Source organism: Triticum dicoccoides, chromosome 2A (assembly GCF_002162155.2).
Source record: "Triticum dicoccoides isolate Atlit2015 ecotype Zavitan chromosome 2A, WEW_v2.0, whole genome shotgun sequence".
In the NCBI taxonomy this organism is placed as follows: Eukaryota; Viridiplantae; Streptophyta; class Magnoliopsida; order Poales; family Poaceae; genus Triticum; species Triticum dicoccoides.
The window spans coordinates 615,934,240-615,941,887 of NC_041382.1; positions in this window are offsets into that span (position 1 = coordinate 615,934,240).

A 7,648-nucleotide genomic window follows, 5' to 3' on the forward strand; every position below is an offset into this window, starting at 1 on the left:
AGTCCGTCTCACATGATGATCGGACACGGCCTAGTTAACTCGGATCATGTTATACTTAGATGACTGGAGGGATGTCTATCTGAGTGGGAGTTCATTGAATAATTTGATTAGATGAACTTAATTATCATGAACTTAGTCTAAAATCTTTACAATATGTCTTGTAGATCAAATGGCCAACGTGTCCTCAACTTCAACGCGTTCCTAGAGAAAACCAAGCTGAAAGACGATGGCAACAACTATACGGACTGGGTCCGGAACCTGAGGATCATCCTCATAGCTGCCAAGAAATATTATGTCCTAGAAGCACCGCTAGGTGACGCACCTGTCCCACAGAACCAAGACGTTATGAACACTTGGCAGACACGTGCTGATAATTACTCCCTCGTTCAGTGCGTCATGCTTTACAACTTAGAACCAGGGCTCCAAAAGTGTTTTGAGAGACACGGAGCATATGAGATGTTCGAAGAGCTGAAAATGGTTTTTCAAGCTCATGCTCGGGTCGAGAGATATGATGTCTCCGACAAGTTCTTCAACTGCAAGATGGACGAAAATAGTTCTGTCAGTGAGCACATACTTAAAATGTCTGGGTTGCATAACCGCTTGACTCAGCTGGGAGTTAATCTCCCGGATGACGGGGCCATTGACAGAATCCTTCAGTCGCTTCCACCGAGCTACAAGAGCTTTGTGATGAACTTCAATATGCAGGGGATGGAAAAGACCATTCCTGAGGTATATTCAATGCTGAAATCAGCATAGGTAGAAGTCAAAAAGGAACATCAAGTGTTGATGGTGAATAAAACCACTAAGTTCAAGAAAGGCAAGGGTAAGAAGAACTTCAAGAAGGACGGCAAGGGAGTTGTCACGCCCGGTAAGCAAGCTGCCGGGAAGAAGCCAAAGAATGGACCCAAGCCCGAGACTGAGTGTTTTTATTGCAAGGGAAGTGGTCACTGGAAGCGGAACTGCCCCAAATACTTAGCGGACAAGAAGGCTGGCAACACGAAAGGTATATGTGATATACATGTAATTGATGTGTACCTTACCAGTACTCGTAGTAGCTCCTGGGTATTTAATACCGGTGCGGTTGCTCACATTTGTAACTCAAAGCAGGAGCTACGGAATAAGCGGAGACTGGCGAAGGACGAGGTGACGATGCGCGTCGGGAATGGTTCCAAGGTCGATGTGATCGCCATCGGCACGCTACCTCTACATTTACCTATGGGATTAGTTTTAAACCTCAATAATTGTTACTTAGTGCCAACTTTGAGCATGAACATTGTATCAGGATCTCGTTTAATTTGAGATGGCTACTCATTTAAATCCGAGAATAATGGTTGTTCTATTTATATGAGAGATATGTTTTATGGTCATGCTCTGATGGTGAATGGTTTATTCTTAATGAATCTCGAGCGTAATGCTACACATATTCATAGTGTGAATACCAAAAGATGTAAGGTTGATAATGATAGTCCCACATACTTGTGGCACTGCCGCCTTGGTCACATAGGTGTCAAACGCATGAAGAAGCTCCATGTAGATGGACTTTTAGAGTCTCTTGATTACGAATCATTTTACACGTGCGAACCATGCCTCATGGGTAAGATGACCAAGACTCCGTTCTCAGGAACAATGGAGCGAGCAACCAACTTATTGGAAATCATACATACTGATGTGTGCGGTCCAATGAGTGTTGAGGCTCGCGGTGGCTATCGTTATGTTCTCACCCTCACTGATGACTTGAGTAGATATGGGTATGTCTACTTAATGAAACACAAGTCTGAGACGTTTGAAAAGTTCAAGGAATTTTAGAGTGAGGTTGAGAATCAACGTGACAGGAAAATCAAGTTCTTGCGATCAGATCGTGGGGGAGAATACTTGAGTCACGAATTTGGCACACACTTAAGAAAATGTGGAATAGTTTCACAACTCATGCCGCCTGGAACACCTCAGTGTAATGGTGTGTCCAATTAGATATGGTGCGATCTATGATGTCTCTTACCGATTTACCGCTGTCATTTTGGGGCTATGCTTTAGAGATTGCTGCATTCACTTTAAATAGGGCTCCATCGAAATCCGTTGAGACGACACCGTATGAATTATGGTTTGGGAAGAAACCTAAGCTGTCGTTTCTAAAAGTTTGGGGATGCGATGCTTATGTCAAGAAACTTCAACCTGAAAAGCTCGAACCCAAGTCAGAAAAATGCATCTTCATAGGATACCCTAAAGAAACTGTTGGGTATACCTTCTACCTCAGATCCGAAGGCAAGATCTTTGTTGCCAAGAATGGGTCCTTTCTAGAGAAAGAGTTTCTCTCGAAAGAAATAAGTGGGAGGAAAGTAGAACTTGATGAAGTATTACCTCTTGAACCGGTAAGTGGCGCAGCTCAAGAAAATGTTCCTGAGGTGCCTGCACCGACTAGAGAGGAAGTTGATGATGATGATCATGAAACTTCAGATCAAGTTGCTACTGAACTTCATAGGTCCACAAGGACACGTTCTGCACCAGAGTGGTACGGCAACCCTGTCTTGGAAATCATGTTGTTAGACAACGGTGAACCTTCGAACTATGAAGAAGCGATGGCGGGCCCGGATTCCGACAAATGGCTGGAAGCCATGAAATCCGAGATAAGATCCATGTATGAAAACGAAGTATGGACTTTGACTGACTTGCCCGATGATCGGCGAGCCATAGAAAATAAATGGATCTTTAAGAAGAAGACATACGCGGATGGTAATGTGACAATCTATAAAGCTCGGCTTGTCGCTAAGGGTTATCGACAAGTTCAAGGGGTTGACTATGATGAGACTTTCTCACCCGTAGCGAAGCTGAAGTCCGTCCGAATCATGTTAGCAATTGCCGCATTCTATGATTATGAGATATGGCAAATGGACGTCAAAACGACATTCCTTAATGGTTTCCTTAAGGAAGAATTGTATATGATGCAGCCGGAAGGTTTTGTCGATCCTAAGAATGCTGACAAGGTGTGCAAGCTCCAACGCTCGATTTATGGGTTGGTGCAAGCATCTCGGAGTTGGAACATTCGTTTTGATGAGATGATCAAAGCGTTTGGGTTTATGCAGACTTATGGAGAAGCCTGCATTTACAAGAAAGTGAGTGGGAGCTCTATAGCATTTCTCATATTGTATGTGGATGACATATTGTTGATGGGAAATGATATAGAATTCTTGGAAAGCATAAAGGCCTACTTGAACAAGTGTTTTTCAATGAAGGACCTTGGAGAAGCTGCTTATATATTAGGCATCAAGATCTATAGAGATAGATTGAGACGCCTCATTGGTCTTTCACAGAGTACGTACCTTGACAAGATATTGAAGAAGTTCAAAATGGATCAGTCAAAGAAGGGGTTCTTGCCTGTATTGCAAGGTACGAGATTGAGCACGGCTCAATGCCCGACCATGGCAGAAGATAGAGAAAAGATGAGTGTCGTCCCCTATGCCTCGGCCATAGGGTCTATCATGTATGCTATGCTGTGTACAAGACCTGATGTAAACCTTGCCGTAAGTTTGGTAGGAAGGTACCAAAGTAATCCCGGCATGGAACACTGGATAGCGGTCAAGAATATCCTGAAGTACCTGAAAAGGACTAAGGAAATGTTTCTCGTTTATGGAGGTGACGAAGAGCTCGTCGTAAAGGGTTACGTCGATGCTAGCTTCGACACAGATCTGGATGACTCTAAGTCACAAACCGGATACGTGTATATTTTGAATGGTGGGGCAGTAAGCTGGTGCAGTTGTAAGCAAAGCATTGTGGCGGGATCTACATGTGAATCGGAGTACATGGCAGCCTCGGAGGCAGCACAAGAAGCAGTCTGGGTGAAGGAGTTCATTACCGACCTAGGATTCATACCCAATGCGTCGGGCCCGATGACTCTCTTCTGTGACAACACTGGAGCTATTGCCCTTGCCAAGGAGCCCAGGTTTCACAGGAAGACCAGGCATATCAAGCGTCGCTTCAACTCCATTCGTGAAAGTGTTCAAAATGGAGACATGGAGATTTGTAAAGTACATACGGACCTGAATGTGGCAGATCCGTTGACTAAACCTCTCCCTAGAGCAAAACATGATCAACACCAGAACTGCATGGGTGTTCGATTCATCACAATGTAACTAGAATATTGACTCTAGTGCAAGTGGGAGACTGTTGGAAATATGCCCTAGAGGCAATAATAAAATGGTTATTATTATATTTCTTTGTTCATGATAATTGTCTATTGTTCATGCTATAATTGTGTTATCCGGAAATCGTAATACATGTGTAAATACATAGACCACAACACGTCCCTAGTGAGCCTCTAGTTGACTAGCTCGTTGATCAAAAGATAGTCATGGTTTCCTGACTATGGACATTGGATGTCATTGATAACGGGATCACATCATTAGGAGAATGATGTGATGGACAAGACCCAATCCTAAGCATAGCTCAAAGATCGTGTAGTTCATTTGCTGTAGCTTTTCTGAATGTCAAGTATCATTTCCTTAGACCATGAGATTGTGCAACTCCCAGATACCGTAGGAGTGCTTTGGGTGTGCCAAACGTCACAACGTAACTGGGTGACTGTAAAGGTACATTACAGGTATCTCCGAAAGTGTCTGTTGGGTTGGCATGAATCGAGACTGGGATTTGTCACTCCGTATGACGGAGAGGTATCTCTGGGCCCACTCGGTAATGCATCATCATAATGAGCTCAATGTGATCAAGTGGTTGATCACAGGATCATGCATTACGGTACGAGTAAAGTGACTTGCCGGTAACGAGACTGAACAAGGTATTGGGATACCGACGATTGAGTCTCGGGCAAGTAACGTACTGATTGACAAAGGGAATTGTATACGGATTGATTGAATTCTTGACATCGTGGTTCATCCGATGAGATCATCATGGAGCTTGTGGGAGCCAACATGGGTATCCAGATCCCGCTGTTGGTTATTGACCGGAGAGGCTTCTCGGTCATGTCTGCATGTCTCCTGAACCCGTAGGGTCTACACACTTAAGGTTCGATGACGCTAGGGTTGTAGAGATATTAGCACACGGTAACCCGAAAGTTGTTCGGAGTCCTGGACGAGATCCCGGACGTCACGAGGAGTTCCGGAATGGTCCGTAGGTAAAGATTCATATATAGGAAGTCCAGTTTCGGCCATCGGGAAGGTTTCGGGGGTCACCGGTATTGTACCCGGACCACCGGAAGGGTCCCGGGGGTCCACCGGGTGGGGCCACCTATCTCGGAGGTCCCCATGGGCTGAAGTGGGAGGGGAACCAGCCCCTAGTGGGCTGGTGTGCCTCCCTTGGGCCTCCCCCTGCGCCTAGGGTTGGAAACCCTAGGGGTGGGGGGCGCCACCCTTGCCTTGGGGGCAAGGCACCCACTTTGGCCGCCGCCCCCCTAGGAGATTGGATCTCCTAGGCCCCCCCCACCTAGGAGATTGGATCTCCTAGGGCCGGCGCCCCCCTAGGCACCCTATATATAGTGGGGGGAGGGAGGGCTGCGCACCCAAGCCCCTTGGCCTCTCCCTCTCCCTCCCGTGACACTCCTCCGTCTCCCTGCGCTTGGCGAAGCCCTGCCGAGATCACCGTTGCTTCCACCACCACGCCATCGTGCTGCTGGATCTTCATCAACCTCTCCTTCCCTCTTGCTAGATCAAGAAGGAGGAGACGTCTCCCAACCGTATGTGTGTTGAACGCGGAGGTACTGTCCGTTCAGCACTTGGTCATCGGTGATTTGGATCACGTCGAGTACGACTCCATCAAACCCGTTCTCTTGAACGCTTCCGCGCACGATCTACAAGGGTATGTAGATGCACTCCTCTCTCCCACGTTGCTAGATGACTCCATAGATTGATCTTGGTGATGCGTAGAAAATTTGAAAATTCTGCTACGTTCCCCAACACGACAATCGGAGTGACAAATCCTAATCTCGATCTATGCCAACTCAACAAACACCATCGGAGACACCTGTCGAGCATCTTTATAATCACCCAGTTACATTGTGACATTTGATAGCACACTAAGTGTCGTGGATTAGTCACGGCAGATGACCTAGTGTGAGGACTTAGTCACGAGGCCAACGCATCTATGTGGTAGCTTGAGAGGGGTTGAGAGGAATCGAGAGACGCAACACAAGACAAGGGTTTAGACATCGGGCCTCGGGAAACATCATCCGGTAACAACCCTACATGTTGTTTTGTGGCTAGGTCTCATTATCATCACGAGGGAGTCGTCGTAAACCGGCTCTCCCAGTTATGTCTAGCCCTAAGATTATTTTCTCCTCTCTCTTGGGGTGCCCTGCCCCTCCTTATATATGTTGAAGGGGCGGGTTACATGTAGAGTCCAACTCGGATTAAGACTTAAACTATTCTGACTTCTCTTCATGGGCTTCTTAACATCTTGGGCTTCATAACGTCTTGGGCTTCATAACGTCTCGGGCTTCATAACCCCAGGCGACTCTATCTGCCGGGTTATGACTGTCAACCAGTTATCACTGTCTTCCGGGTTATGACTGTCTGCCGGTTTATGATGGTCTGCCGGTTTATGATGGTCTGCCGGTTTATGATCTGACTTAACATCTGCCGGTTTATCATCTGACTTAACACCTGCTAGGTTATCATCTGACTTAACACCTGCCGGTTTACCAGGTCCCAGCCGGGTTATAACTCCGGCCGGGTCATACTGGGGGGTATATGCCCGACATTAGTCCCCAGTTTAATTTGGATTTATCGATGTTAAACTGATCCTGATCATCCTTAAGTCCTTGTCATTTCCTTCTTCTAGAAAATCCGGGTCAATAGACCAGCTTCATAATCAATTTTCTGACATTGGTTTGTCACAGAAAAATATTATGAAGAATAATTCATTTGACTCAGCTCCCAATGCTTAACAAAAATATTGGTCCTTGAAATACTCATCTGATCTTCAACCGGTTTAAGGATGTAGAACTTGCCGGTTTATCATTGCCAAAATTGCAGGTTTATAAATATTGATAGCACCGGGTCATAATTGTAGTTAACATCAAGCTTGAAAATATACCTCTTATATGCCTATCACTTGTAGCCCCCAAGTCTTAAGAAGGTAGCATAGCAACAGCTTAAGACTTGCTTCAATATAAATGTCACCGCCTTGAAGAAAACTGATTTGTTCATCTCCGTCATTAGTCATAAACTGAGTATTCCACATAGGTAGCCCCCAAGAGCCAGGTTGTCATGCTTGCAGCAACCTGGGACTTGAAATTGCTTTATGCTCATAAAAACTTCAACCAGTGTAGCCCCCAAGGGCCGGGTCATTATGCAATAATGAGCAGGGAGTTTGTAAATATAATCATGTAGACTTTGAACAGCAGCGTGTAGTCCCCAAGGGCCGGCTCAGTAAGATAATATTGAGCTGGGACTTTATATATACTTCATTGAGAATAACATTATATGATGTAACCCCCATCATGGGGCTTGAACCCACGTCCACAAGGTTGAGAGCTTTGTGCTTTACCAACTGAGTAGTGGATCCTTCAATATAATGGATGAAAACTTGTGTACCTTGAATTGTTGACAAGAGCAATTGGTAGCCCCCAAGGGCCGGCTCATTATGATATGATGAGTCGGGTCTGCGATAAGACTAGTAAAAATGACTTTGTGAAAGTGCGTTATAT